The sequence below is a fragment of the Rutidosis leptorrhynchoides genome, chromosome 7, assembly GCF_046630445.1.
Source record: "Rutidosis leptorrhynchoides isolate AG116_Rl617_1_P2 chromosome 7, CSIRO_AGI_Rlap_v1, whole genome shotgun sequence".
Lineage (NCBI taxonomy): Eukaryota > Viridiplantae > Streptophyta > Magnoliopsida > Asterales > Asteraceae > Rutidosis > Rutidosis leptorrhynchoides.
Genome location: NC_092339.1, coordinates 16,332,401 through 16,348,343, shown reverse-complemented (window position 1 = coordinate 16,348,343; position 15,943 = coordinate 16,332,401).

Sequence of the window (15,943 nt, the reverse complement as noted above, 5' to 3'; positions counted from 1 at the left end):
CCAATCACAGGAAGCCAAAATTGACTAAAATAGATTCACAATCAAAAACAATTGTAAACCTCAAAACCAGTTCACACATTATGATTCTCACAAGATAAGTTCAACAGAATTGAACTTATCAATCACTCACAGTATACAGCAAAACAAGATGATGATCAAAACCCTAAAACACGTAGAGAGAAATGTTGGTTCAGTGTGCACGTCATAACACAAATCTATACTACCGCATATGTACAAGCCTATGGGGTCACACACTATAAGCACTTAGACACCGATTATAATATATTGTTGATATATAATTATAACCTATAGTTCGAAAAGTATAATTTAATTAAATATGATTTAATTAAATATACAATATTCAATGGACCATTGAACCATTATATATTATGTGGGCTTATTATTATTTAAAGATAATAAAAGAAAATTATGGGCCTAATGGTTAAACTCGTTATCCACTGAAAAGTTACATAAATCTAAATATAAATTAATATAAATTAAAGGTTAGTTGACCTTGGTGGGTGGTAGCCGAAATACAATAAAAAAAAAAAGGGGGTTTCACTTTTGTTTTTCATACGGCAAAAGGGAATGAAAAGAAAAGTGGTTTTTTGTGATTATTGTTTTTAGCCGAAAAAAAATAAGAAAAGTTGTTATTGTTTTTGGATGATTAACGCATAGCAAAGAAAGAAAAAGAGTTTTATTAATATTTCTTTTGATGTACCAATACAAAAGAAAGAGATAGAAACCTTTTTGTTGCGTAAGAATCAATTTGCTTTTGGTTAAGTTTTGGTTCGACATTAATAACAAGAACAAAATTGGATTTTGTATCTTGTTGTATTCGGGTTATATATATGGAATAGCATTCGATTGGTGTTGTTTGACGTGCTTGTGGATCAACCATAGAGATATTCATACACTTTGAATATTTGTTTCAACCTAAACGTGGACAATTGTTTCTACCATTCTTGCATCGCTTGCTTAAGGTATATCTAAACTCCACTTTGTGATTTATTTATTTGACAATTATTAGTGGTGTAATTGGATCTTGTTGGGAACCGTTAATCGTGTGAATGTTTAATTGAAAGTTTTTATTTAATAAAATAATTGACATTTATTTTTATCGTTCCGTTGCGTTTATAATTTTAAAAGTACACACGGTTTTTCATCAGTGGTAATCAGAGCCGCTTTTACACCGTTTTAATTGTCGCGTGATCGTTCTTTAGATCTAGCTTTGTGGTGTATTGGTGAAAGTTAAAACCTTTTTGGTTTTTAAAGTCAACTCGGTTGATTTAGACTTAACCTCATGACGCACAAATAAGATTGAAAGAATATCACTATTTTAAATTGTAGATTTAATTGTTATGGCTTGAATAATTATTATAATTGTTGATTGTTTTATTCCATGGTTATACACATGCATTGTAACCATGGACAAGCCATATGTAAGTTTTAATAATGTAGTTATTAAAAATGTAGTTTGCATACATAGCCCATGATGCCCCGACCTATGTGTTTGGTTTGTGTGATTGTATGTTGTGATTGTTGATCATGACAGTTTTAAGCCATGTCGGTTATTTGATTTATTCAGAGGCCATGAAGCCGAAGTTGTATTGTATTTATTTTCAATTTCATAGTTTTGTAATTAGGTTTATCTAAAATTGTAAAGGTATTAGATTAGTTGTACTTTTCCATTTTATATAAATGTAAAAAGATGAAGATTGAAGATAAAGATACGGCATAGAGTTTGGCTTAGAAGATTGTGCACAGATCAAGTTAACAACAATGGCGTTTGACAAGTTTTCACTTGGTTCTTGAATCAAGTGGGAGCTATGATATTGTCCTTAGTTTGACCTCTTGATCCCATGTCGGCTCATGGGATCAAGCATAGGATTTTGGGCTAGGCTATGTATGTGTGTGATGCATGATTGTGTTTTATATTCGCATTTATATATATAATTGTTGATTATAGTATATGCTAAATGTTTTTGATGGAAACATTAAATAAAATACGTAATGAGTTTAAAGATTAAAATTTGTTGATTTTAAAAGTTAAACTCTAACGAGTTTAAAATTGATGATTTTAAAACTCAAATAATATATATGGTTGACATCTTTTAATATTATTTTAAAACGATACACGTTTGTGTATTTGTTATTTTTATATGCTATAAATTAAATAACAAATTAGACGCACAAACAAAATCGACATATATAATTGGTTAAAATATTTTTTTAACTAATAATGTAGCGAATCTTGTGTGCATGCATTATTCGTTGACAAAAACTTTTTAAAATACCCGTCAAATTTAAGTCATGCCATCCAATGAGCTTGCAAACACTCCTCGTTATTTTTCTGATCTAGTGAGACTAGGCTGAATTATAGCCACGAGGTGGATTTTTCGATCTAGTGAGACTAGCGTGAATTTCCACTGTTTCCAAATTGGACGACTTAATCGCATTCACGGTGAGACCTGAGTTCGAGGCAAGGATGAGACAAACATGCCAGTAGATAATAGTGGTTTGTTGGACTACATATATCTCTAGGTCTCATAAAGATCTAAGAGTTGCACTTGTAATGCAATTGGTACCCGCTACCTACCAATAGACTCCATAACTGCTAGCTGATCAACAGATGTGGCTATGGAACCTCTATGTGGATCTTAGGCTTTCGTAAATTAATTGTTTTTAAAATTATAAAAACATGGGTAGTTAATTTATTAAAGCTCAATATCGAAAATACTAAATTGAATCTTATATCTGTTGTAGATGTCAACTAATCAAAACGTAAACCAAAACACACTTCCTTCTTTGTTGAAGAAGGATACACTCAATGTTCAACTTCTTAGACAGGCACTGCAATCTAAGAACTGTTCTCAATCATAAATGGAAGTTGAACAAAATTAGAACCCTTATTCAATCCTCTTGTTTGCGCAGCTACTGCTGCTCAGTAAATGCTTATCGAAAGTTGTTCGATGAGTAAGAGAAGTAGGATTAAAGGGTGAAAAAAAGAATAAGCCGAACACTTTGTGGAAGGAAATGATAAATCATTTGCCAGAAAAATTATTCCACCTTACAATAAGGAAAGCCCAACAAAAGACGCCGAATGTTTCCATTCTGGAAAGGTTGACAATTGGATAAGGAAGTTGTCCTATCCACCAATCTGAGCTGAGTAAAGACAATGCTAGTAAGAATAGCATACTCAGGTATATTTCATATACAGTTATATACTTCTTATAGTGATTCTTGGATCTTTGTTAACTGGTTGTGGCCTTCACACCTGTAACAATATAAAGGGAATGAGAAGAAGTAATAGACTGAAGAAAGACACACTGGATTTGCGAGTGGGCAATGGGAATCAAGCTTCGGTTGAAGCCATTAGTCACTATGAGCTTACTCTTCCAAGTGGTATTATTGTTTTCTTGGAACAATGTGATTATGCTCCTAGTATTAGGTGCAATATAGTTTGAAAGATGCTGGTTTTGAACTTGCATTTACGCACTTTGATTTTTCAGTTTCTAAGGATAGTATTTCTATCTTAATGCCTATCCACGTGATGGTATTTTTGAAATTGATAAACATGGTGTGATTTCAATTGATAAATTATGTGTATACCTGTACCGCCAAACAATTCAAGTAAGACTTAAATAAAACCTCTCTATGACATTGTCGTCTTGGTCATATAAACAAGGCATTTCAAAACTCCATTCTAATGGATTTTTGGAATCAACTGACTTTGAGTATTTGATGTATGTGAGTAATGTTTATGTGAAAGGATGACAAAGGCTCATTTCTCCGATTTAGGTGAAAGAGTTATAAATCTTTTAGGACTAATACATACTGATGTATGTGGCCCTTTTAGAACAATGTCTAGATGGTGAAACTTACTTCGTTACAATAACTGATGGTTATAGTAGATATGGTTTTGTTTTACTTGCTGAAACATAAACGTGAAGTTTTTGAAATGTTCAAAAGTCTTCCAAAATGAAGTAAAGAGTCAGCTTGGAAAGACCATTAAATCACTTCACTCTAATGGAGGATGCGAGTTTATGAGTCAAGAGTTTTTAGACCACATGAAGAATTGTGGGACTGTCTTACAATTCACTCCACCTTAGACATCACAACACAATGGTGCGTTTGTGTGGAGAGATCGAACTTTATTTAATATGGTTTTGATCTATGATGAGTCTGACTACTTTATCACAGTCTTTTTGGGATATGAATTTGAGTCTGCTATATGCATACTCATTATGGTTCCAACCAAGAAGGTATAAAAGACACCACCTTGTGGGATACTCAAAGAAAATAATGGGTTACTACTTTTACTACCAAGCTGAAAACAACGTGTTTTCTACTCGGTCTGCTGAGTTCTTTTAAAGAGATTTTCTCTTACAAGAATTTAGTGGGAGTAAAGTAGATCTTGAAGAAATTCAAGAACCACAAAGTAACATACCTTCTCTAAACACTAGCAATCCACACGCTGAATCTGAGCACATTGTTGGTGAGCCAGAATGTGTTGCACCTGCACTTCATAGATCTGGTAGAACACCTCATCGACCTGATGTATAATCTTCTGATTAATTCAGATGAACCTCATCTAGGGGATTATGATGAACCCTCTATCTATCGTGAGGTCTTATCAGATTTATCTGTCAAATGAAGAGATGTTATGAATGCAAGGATGCAGTCCATTAAAGACAATCAAGTATGTGACTTGATTGACCTTCCACCCAATTGTAATACAATGGGGTGTAAATGAGTCTTCATAGAGAAGACTTGCATGGATAGAAATGTAAACACTTTTAAAGCTCTATTCGTGGCAAAAGGTTATGATGAAACTTTTTCACTGATCGCGAGCTTTATAAATTAGGATACTTGTTGCCATAGCTACTTTTCATGGAAGTATGGTAAATGGATATCAAACCTCTTTCCTAAATGGCGACCTAAGCGAGGACGCATATATGGTTCAGCCGAAAGGGTTTGTATATCCTAAGCATCCTAATAAAGTATGCAAGCTTCTAAAATCCATTTATGGATTAAAGCAAGCATTCAGGAGCTAGAATCTTTAGTTTGATGAGAATATCAAAGGTTTTGGTTTTTCTCAAAAACAATATGAGTTATGTGTTTACATTAAATCTAGTGGGAGCAAAGTAGTCTTCTTGATCTTGTATGTTGATGACATACTGCTTATTGAAAATAACATTTCAACTTGCAAGATGTCAAGTCTTGGCTTGAAAAATGTTTTTCCATAAATGATCTTAAAGAAGCTACTTACATACTTGGAATCATGATCTATAGAAATAGATTCAAATGGCTTATTGAATTGAATTAATGTACATATCTTATCTTGTAGAGATTTAGCATGCATTACTCCAACCTTGGAGCATTGCCTGTGAAAAATGGCATATCTTTGAGCAAGTCTCAAAGTCTTATCAAACATGATGAGATAAGAAAAATGAAATGTATCTCATATGCTTCGGCTATAGGATCCATTATGTATGCCATGTTATGTACTGAAATGATGTCTCGTTAGTTTTGAGTTTTACGAGTCATTTCAACAAAATTCAAGTGATGAACCTTGGATTGTTGTTAAGAACATTCTTAAGTATTTGCAAAGTACTATAGATATGTTTTTGGTTTACGTTGGTTTGGAAGAAGAGTTGAGTATTAAGTTTTATATTGATGCTAATTCCAAACTGATCAAGATGATTCTCGGTTCAGTCACATTGTTTCTTTGTCATGATGGGCAAGATAGTTGATTGGAAGAGCTCTAAGAAGAGCACGGTTGAACAATCTACAACAAAAGCAGAATACATTGTTGCCTGAGAAGCTGCTCGGGAAGCTGTCTGGATTAAGAAGTTTACTGTTGAACTTAGAGTAGTTCCTAACATTTAATCTTCTATAAAATATGTACTGTGATAGTTCGAGTGTTATATACTTTCGAAAGAATCACATGTATCGAAGGGTATCCGACACATTCTTCAAATGTTGACTACATTTATGAGGTCATTAAGAGGAATGCTATCGGTATTCTTAAGGTTCATACAGATGATAATGTGGCTGACCCGTTAACGAAGCCCATGACAACAAGCATGACGATCATGCTAGTAATATTAGACTTCGTTAAGCTACTAATCTTTTTCATTTGTAATTTAGTATTTGGATATTTCTGGAACATTAAGCAGTTTTATCTTAATGAATTGAGATACCCGGTATGGTCGTTTTCATTTATAATACTGTGTTCTATATTAGCATGTTTAATCCTTGAATAATTGTTGATTATTCTAAATCTCCATAATCGGTCATGTTATGGGAGTAACATGAATTAAGATTATTATGAAATTTGGTTTTATTCACTGACGGTGAATAGTTAACTAGTTGAGGCCAAAATTCATATGTATTCATTGATGATGAATATTGGAATGACCCAATCATGAGATGTCACTACATGGATCGTCTTCAATAGTGAATCTCATAATGGTTATGTCTTTGTGTCCTTAGACCTGAGATGTATATGTTGGTTTTTGATTGTATGACATATTATACTTTGATATGGTTAAACGCTATCCTGAACAAGGTAGTTATAAAGGCCATCATTGGGTACGATATGAAGTACATGACGAACGCATATAATCAAAATGGAATTTATTCCTCTTTGTGAGAGTATGATACCACTGGGCCCCTCGATGAAAATGAATGGATATTTACACGGCCGTGTCCAAGCTATATTGATTGACGATCAATTTTTAACTTGGTGATCGCATTCAAATTTTCTATATCGAGAAACAGAATTGGTTGACAAATGAGAATGACTAGATCCATGTCTTATGTCAACTCGGTATTGGTAATAAAGGGACAATAGATACTCAATCATTAAATCATTTTTAATAATAATGATAGTTCGGTTAGCTGAAACAAACACTTGTATATTTTCGGGGGCATTGACGTGTTGCTAGTGAAATGTCCCGTTCTTATTGATTAAAAACGTTCCATATTAATTGATTTCGTTACGAGGTTTTGACCTCTATATGAGACGTTTTTCAAAGACTGCATTCATTTTTAAAACAAACCATAACCTTTATTTCATAGATAAAGGTTTTAAAAAGCTTTACGTAGATTATCAAATAATGATAATCTAAAATATCCTGTTTACACACGACCATTACATAACGGTTTACAATACAAATATGTTACAACAAAATAAGTTTCTTGAATGCAGTTTTTACACAATATCAAACAAGCATGGACTCCAAATCTCGTCCTTATTTAAGTATGTAACAGCGGAAGCTCTTAATAATCACCTGAGAATAATCATGCTTAAAACGTCAACAAAAATGTTGGTGAGTTATAGGTTTAACCTATATATATCAAATCATAATAATAGACCACAAGATTTCATATTTCAATACACATCCCATACATAGAGATAAAAATCATTCATATGGTGAACACCTGGTAACCGACATTAACAAGATGCATATATAAGAATATCCCCATCATTCCGGGACACCCTTCGGATATGATATAAATTTCGAAGTACTAAAGCATCCGGTACTTTGGATGGGGCTTGTTGGGCCCGATAGATCTATCTTTAGGATTCGCGTCAATTAGGGTGTCTGTTCCCTAATTCTTAGATTACCAGACTTAATAAAAAGGGGCATATTCGATTTCGATAATTCAACCATAGAATGTAGTTTCACGTACTTGTGTCTATTTTGTAAATCATTTATAAAACCTGCATGTATTCTCATCCCAAAAATATTAGATTTTAAAAGTGGGACTATAACTCACTTTCACAGATTTTTACTTCGTCGGGAAGTAAGACTTGGCCACTGGTTGATTCACGAACCTATAATAATATATACATATATATCAAAGTATTTTCAAAATATATTTACAACACTTTTAATATATTTTGATGTTTTAAGTTTATTAAGTCAACTGTCCTCGTTAGTAACCTACAACTAGTTGTCCACAGTTAGATGTATAGAAATAAATCGATAAATATTATCTTGAATCAATCCATGACCTAGTTTATACGTATCTCAGTATTGATCACAACTCAAACTATATATATTTTGGAATCAACCTCAACCCTGTATAGCTAACTCCAACATTCACATATAGAGTGTCTATGGTTGTTCCGAAATATATATAGATGTGTCGACATGATAGGTCGAAACATTGTATACGTGTCTATGGTATCTCAAGATTACATAATATACAATACAAGTTGATTAAGTTATGGTTGGAATAGATTTGTTACCAATTTTCACGTAGCTAAAATGAGAAAAATTATCCAAACTTGTTTTACCCATAACTTCTTCATTTTAAATCCGTTTTGAGTGAATCAAATTGCTATGGTTTCATATTGAACTCTATTTTATGAATCTAAACAGAAAAAGTATAGGTTTATAGTCGGAAAAATAAGTTACAAGTCGTTTTTGTAAAGGTAGTCATTTTAGTCGAAAGAACGACGTCTAGATGACCATTTTAGAAAACATACTTCCACTTTGAGTTTAACCATAATTTTTGGATATAGTTTCATGTTCATAATAAAAATCATTTTCTCAGAATAACAACTTTTAAATCAAAGTTTATCATAGTTTTTAATTAACTAACCCAAAACAGCCCGCGGTGTTACTACGACGGCGTAAATCCGGTTTTACGGTGTTTTTCGTGTTTCCAGGCTTTAAATCATTAAGTTAGCGTATCATATAGATATAGAACATGTGTTTAGTTGATTTTAAAAGTCAAGTTAGAAGGATTAACTTTTATTTGCGAACAAGTTTAGAATTAACTAAACTTTGTTCTAGTGATTACAAGTTTAAACCTTCGAATAAGATAGCTTTATATGTATGAATCGAATGATGTTATGAACATCATTACTACCTTAAGTTCCTTGGATAAACCTACTGGAAAAGAGAAAAATGGATCTAGCTTCAACGGATCCTTGGATGGCTCGAAGTTCTTGAAGCAGAATCATGACACGAAAACAAGTTCAAGTAAGATCATCACTTGAAATAATATTGTTATAGTTATAGAAATTGAACCAAAGTTTGAATATGATTATTACCTTGTATTAGAATGATAACCTACTGTAAGAAACAAAGATTTCTTGAGATTGGATGATCACCTTACAAGATTGGAAGTGAGATAGCAAACTTGAAAGTATTCTTGATTTTATATAACTAGAACTTGTAGAATATATGAAGAACACTTAGAACTTGAAGATAGAACTTGAGAGAGATCAATTAGATGAATAAAATTGAAGAATGAAAGTGTTTGTAGGTGTTTTTGGTCGTTGGTGTATGGATTAGATATAAAGGATATGTAATTTTGTTTTCATGTAAATAAGTCATGAATGATTACTCATATTTTTATAATTTTATGAGATATTTCATGCTAGTTGCCAAATGATGGTTGATAATGCTAAAAACGAACATATATTTCATAGCATTATTCCTCAAGAAAGACAAGCTTTTAGTTGCAATTGTTCTATTTACAAGTGATATTCGTTTGTATAATAAAAGGTGAAGACAAAAGACAGATTCGACGAATTGAAGACGCAAACGACCAAAAAGCTCAAAAGTACAAAAGACAATAAAAAAGGTTCCAATTATTGATAAGAAACGTCTCGAAATTACAAAAGTACAAGATTCAAAACGCAAAGTACAAGATATTAAATTGTACGCGAGGACGTTCGAAAATCCGGAACCGGGACCAGAGTCAACTCTTAACGCTCGACGCAACGGACTAAAAATTACAAGTTAACTATGTATATAAATATAATATAATATATAATTAATTATATTAATTATATATATATTATATATATAATAAAAACCGTCGGCAGAGGGAGTGAGCTGTAATTTCTATCTCCGCGACTCGCGGGGTTTGAAGGCAAAATTCACCGCGAGTCGCGGAGCCCCAAAAATCACAAATCCCTATAAAGCAAACCGAATTCTGATCAAAATTTCATATTCTATAATCTCTCTTCTCTCATATATACGAAATATATATATATATATATATATATATAATTTATATTTTAATTTTAATTTTAATTATAATTCTAATAATAAGGGTATGTTAGCGAATATTGTAAGGGTGTAAGTCGAAATTCTGTCCGTGTAACGCTACGCTATTTTTAAATCATTGTAAGTTATGTTCAACCTTTTTATATTAATGTCTCGTAGCTAAGTTATTATTATGCTTATTTAAAACGAAGTAATCATGATGTTGGGCTAATTACTAAAATTGGGTAATTGGGCTTTGTACCATAATTGGGGTTTGGACAAAAGAACGACACTTGTGGAAATTAAACTATGGGCTATTAATGGGCTTTATATTTGTTTAACTAAATGAAAGTTTGTTAATGTTAATATAAAGATTTACAATTGGGCGTCCCTATAAATTACCATATACACTCGATCGGACACGATGGGCGGGGTATTTATATGTACGAATAATCGTTCATTTAACCGGACACGGGAATGGATTAATAGCCACTAGAATAATTAAAACAGGGGTGAAATTACATTCAAGGGTAATTGGTGTAATTGTTAACAAAGTAGTAAAACCTTGGTTTACACGCAGTCGATAACCTGGTGTATTCATTAAACAAAGTATTAAAACCTTGTTACAATTCGAATCCCCAATTAGTTGGAATATTTAACTTCGGGTATAATAATAATTTGACAAGGACACTTGCAATTTATATTTATGACTGATGGACTGTTATGGACAAAAACCAGACGGACATATTAAATAATCCAGGACAAAGGACAATTAACCCATGGGCATAAAACTAAAATCAACACGTCAAACATCATGATTACGGAAGTTTAAATAAGCATAATTCTTTTATTTCATATTTAATTTCCTTTATTTTATATTTAATTGCACTTCTAATTATCGCACTTTTATTTATTTTTATTTATTCGCACTTTTAATTATCGTACTTTTTAATTATCGTAAGTTTATTTTATCGCACTTTTATTATTCGAAATTTCATTATCGTTATTTACTTTACGCTTTAATTTAAGTCTTGTATTTATTTTATATTTTACATTAGGTTTTAACTGCGACTAAAGTCTTAAAATCGACAAACCGGTCATTAAACGGTAAAAACTCCCCTTTATAATAATAATATTACTTATATATATATTTGTATTTTTATAAAAGTAAACTAATATAGCGTTGAGCTTTGTTTAAAGATTTCCCTGTGGAACGAACCGGACTTACTAAAAACTACACTACTGTACGATTAGGTACACTGCCTATAAGTGTTGTAGCAAGGTTTAAGTATATCCATTCTATAAATAAATAAATATCTTGTGTAAAATTGTATCGTATTTAATAGTATTTCCTGCTAAAATTAATAACTATTTTATATACACCTCGCATAACATCAATGGTTCCCACATGTGTTAGGTGACTCACATGGGCTGCTAAGAGCTAATCATTGGAGTGTATATACCAATAGTACATACATCTAAAAGCTGTGTATTGTACGAGTACAAATACGGGTGCATACGAGTAGAATTGTTGATGAAACTGAACGAGGATGTAATTGTAAGTATTTTTGTTAAGTAGAAGTATTTTGATAAGTGTATTGAAGTCTTTCAAAAGTATATAAATACATATTAAAACACTACATGTATATACATTTTAACTGAGTCGTTAAGTCATCGTTAGTCGTTACATGTAAGTGTTGTTTTGAAACCTTTAGGTTAACGATCTTGTTAAATGTTGTTAACCCAATGTTTATAATATCAAATGAGATTTTAAATTATTATATTATCATGATATTATCATGTATGAATATCTCTTAATATGATATATATCCATTAAATGTCTTTACAACGATAATCGTTACATATATGTCTCGTTTAAAAATCATTAAGTTAGTAGTCTTGTTTTTACATATGTAGTTCATTGTTAATATACTTAATGATATGTTTACTTATCATAGTATCATGTTAAATATATATATATATATATATATATATCCATATATATGTCATCATATAGTTTTTACAAGTTTTAATGTTCGTGAATCACCGGTCAACTTGGGTGGTCAATTGTCTATATGAAACATATTTCAATTAATCAAGTCTTAACAAGTTTGATTGCTTAACATGTTGGAAACATTTAATCATGTAAATATCAATCTCAATTAATATATATAAACATGGAAAAGTTCGGGTCACTACAGTACCTACCCGTTAAATAAATTTCGTCCCGAAATTTTAAGCTGTTGAAGGTGTTGACGAATCTTCTGGAAATAGATGCGGGTATTTCTTCTTCATCTGATCTTCACGCTCCCAGGTGAACTCGGGTCCTCTACGAGCATTCCATCGAACCTTAACAATTGGTATCTTGTTTTGCTTAAGTCTTTTAACCTCACGATCCATTATTTCGACGGGTTCTTCGATGAATTGAAGTTTTTTCGTTGATTTGGATTTCATCTAACGGAATAGTGAGATCTTCTTTTATTTTTCTGTCACCTTTTATTTTTAACCATTTTTTCTTTTTCAACCTTTTTCGACGAACTCTTTTTCTCTCTTATTTCTCGCTATTCTAGTTTTAGGACATAGATTTTTATTCTACTTCTTATCTAAATTTCTTAAAATTACGAAAATTTATTTTAAGTGGTTAAATTGATAGACATCAAAATTTTCTGGTTCGTAGTAATAGTTGGATTTGTACGTGGACTGGGTTATTGGAGCCAAACAGTCCTCAATTATATTGAGACCAAACGAATCCTGCCCCTCTGCTGCATCTTTTGGCTATTCGAAACGTGGGCAAAATCAGAAAAGTCTATTGGTTGGATAACTTATTATAATTTTTCTTTCCTTTTTAAAACTAATAGGATATTCAGTGAATGCACCGAGCAAGACGTTCATCACCTTTTGTACGTTCACCACCTGTAACTAGATCAAGACATTTAGCAAATATAACCGCCGTTGATTTTTCTTTAGAATCGTCATCCAGTCAACCAAGTACTTCAGTTCAAATTTCCGATAATCCATTTTTTGAACCCAACCTCACAATTGAGAATCCAGAAAATATTCAGGAACGGTTCATAGATCCTGAACCATTAAACTTTCCTCCGGAACCACCAATCATTCAAACAGAGATTGTTGAGGAACGAACCATTAAATCAGAATCATCTAGTGATACCGATTCAACAAATTCAATTATGGAGAATCTGGAACCTTTAAGTATGGAAGACCGAATGAGAGCTAAACGCACTGGCCAAGGTCACGCAATTACTCATCCAGACATTAATGCGCCAGATTATGAAATCAAAGGACAAATTCTACACATGGTGACTAATCAATGCCAATTTAGTGGTGCGCCGAAGGAAGATCCAAATGAACATCTACGTACCTTTAATAGGATCTGCACACTATTTAAAATCCGAGAAGTGGAGGATGAACAGATATATCTCATGTTATTTCCCTGGACTTTAAAGGGAGAAGCCAAAGATTGGTTGGAATCGTTACCTGAAGGGGCGATTGATACATGGGATGTTTTAATTGACAAATTTCTTAAGCAATTCTTTCCTGCATCTAAAGCCGTAAGACTTCAAGCAGAAATTGTTACGTTCACAAAGAAACCAAATGAAACTCTATATGAGGCGTGGACAAGATATGGAAAGTTGTTAAGAGGATGTCCGCAACATGGTTTAGACACCTGTCAAATAGTACAAATATTCTACCGAGGATGCGACATCACTACAAGGAAAGATATAGATATAGCAGCTGGTGGTTCTATTATGAAGAAAACCGAAACTGATGCTTACAAAATTATTGATAACACTGCTTCCCACTCACATGAGTGGCACCAAGAAAAAGATATCGTTAGATCATCTAAAGCAGCTAGAGCCGATTATAGCCATGACTTAGATTCCATTTCCGCAAAGATAGATGCTGTGGAGAGACGAATGGAAAAGATGACTAAAGATATTCACTCAATACGAATTAGTTGTGAGCAGTGTGGAGGACCACATTTGACAAAAGATTGTCTCAGTATTGAATTAACAATGGAACAAAGAGAGAATATTTCATACATAAACCAAAGGCCTGGAAATAATTATCAGAATAATTATCAACCGCCAAGACCGATTTACAATCAAAACCAGAATTATAACCGAAATATTCCATACAACAACCAACAAGGTCCTAGCAATCAACAAGTATCCAATAATACTTGCAATCAGCAAAGACCTAATTTTCAAAACAAACCAACACAACAAACCGATGATAAAAAGCCGAATTTAGAAGATATGATGACGAAGCTAGTTGAAACTCAAACACAGTTTTTCACATCTCAGAAACAAATAAATGAACAAAATGCTCAAGCATTTAGAAATCAACAAGCTTCTATTCAAAATCTGGAACAAGAAGTAAGTAACCTAGCAAGGTTAATAGGTGAAAGAAAACCGGGAAGTCTACCTAGTGATACAAATGCTAACCCCCGGAATGAAACAGCTAAAGCCATTACCACAAGAAGTGGTACAACACTTAAACCACCTGAAATACCTGTAACTTCTGATGAAACTATTCCTACTCCACAAGAACCACAACCTGATCAAGATAAGGAAAAAGAACCGGTAGTTGAAAAGGTTAATGAAGATAACACAGTTAAGGATAAACCTTATGTTAAACCATACCAACCACCACTTCCTTATCCGAGTAAAATGAAGAAAGAAAAACTTGAAGCCGAGCAATCCAAATTCTTGGATATGTTTAAACAGATAAATGTAAATCTTCCTTTCATTGATGTAATTTCAGGAATGCCAAGGTATGCTAAATTCTTGAAAGATCTAATCACGAATAGAAAGAAAATGGAAGAACTCTCAGCTGTCACTATGAATGCTAATTGTTCAGCAGTGTTGTTGAATAAGATACCAGAAAAACTATCTGATCCAGGAAGTTTCACAATTCCATGTTTTCTGGGTAGTCTTAGTTCAATAGAAGCATTGGCAGACTTAGGTGCTAGTATAAATCTAATGCCGTATTCACTATACACTAAACTAGACCTTGGAGAATTGAAACCAACCAGAATAAGTATACAACTAGCCGACCGATCAGTAAAATATCCTAGAGGGATAATGGAGAATATGCTAGTTAAAGTTGGTAATTTAGTATTTCCAGTAGATTTTGTTGTTTTGGACATGGAAGAAGATTCTCAAGTTCCTCTCATATTAGGAAGACCATTCTTAAACACGGCTAAAGCAATGATAGACGTGTTCGGTAAGAAACTGACCCTAAGTATAGAGGATGAGAGTGTTACCTTTTCAGTTGATAGAGCAATGCAACAACCACAATCTGCAGATGATACATGTTATTATATTCAAACTATAGATGCACATGCAGAATTATTAGAAGAATTTCCAGAATTACAAGGAACAGGAGAATGTTCTTTAGGAGAAGGTAATGAACCAATTGATGAAGCTGAAATGTTAGATACACTTATAGCTAATGGATATGAACCAACAACAGAAGAAATTCAAATGCTAAAAGAAGAAGACAGATATCGATATAAATCATCGATAGAAGAACCTCCGAAATTAGAATTAAAGCCACTTCCAAACCATTTGGAATACGCTTATTTACATGGTGAATCTGAATTACCTGTAATAATATCGTCTTCTCTTACTGAAAATGAGAAATCACAACTCATTTCTATGTTGAAAGCTCATAAACCAGCCATTGCATGGAAGATTCATGATATTAAAGGAATAAGTCCTTCGTATTGCACACATAAAATCCTTATGGAAGAAGGTCATAAAACGTATGTGCAACGCCAACGAAGACTAAATCCTAATATGCAAGATGTAGTTAAGAAAGAGATTATTAAACTGCTAGATGCAGGTTTGATATATCCAATCTCTGATAGTCCATGGGTAAGCCCAGTTCAATGCGTGCCTAAG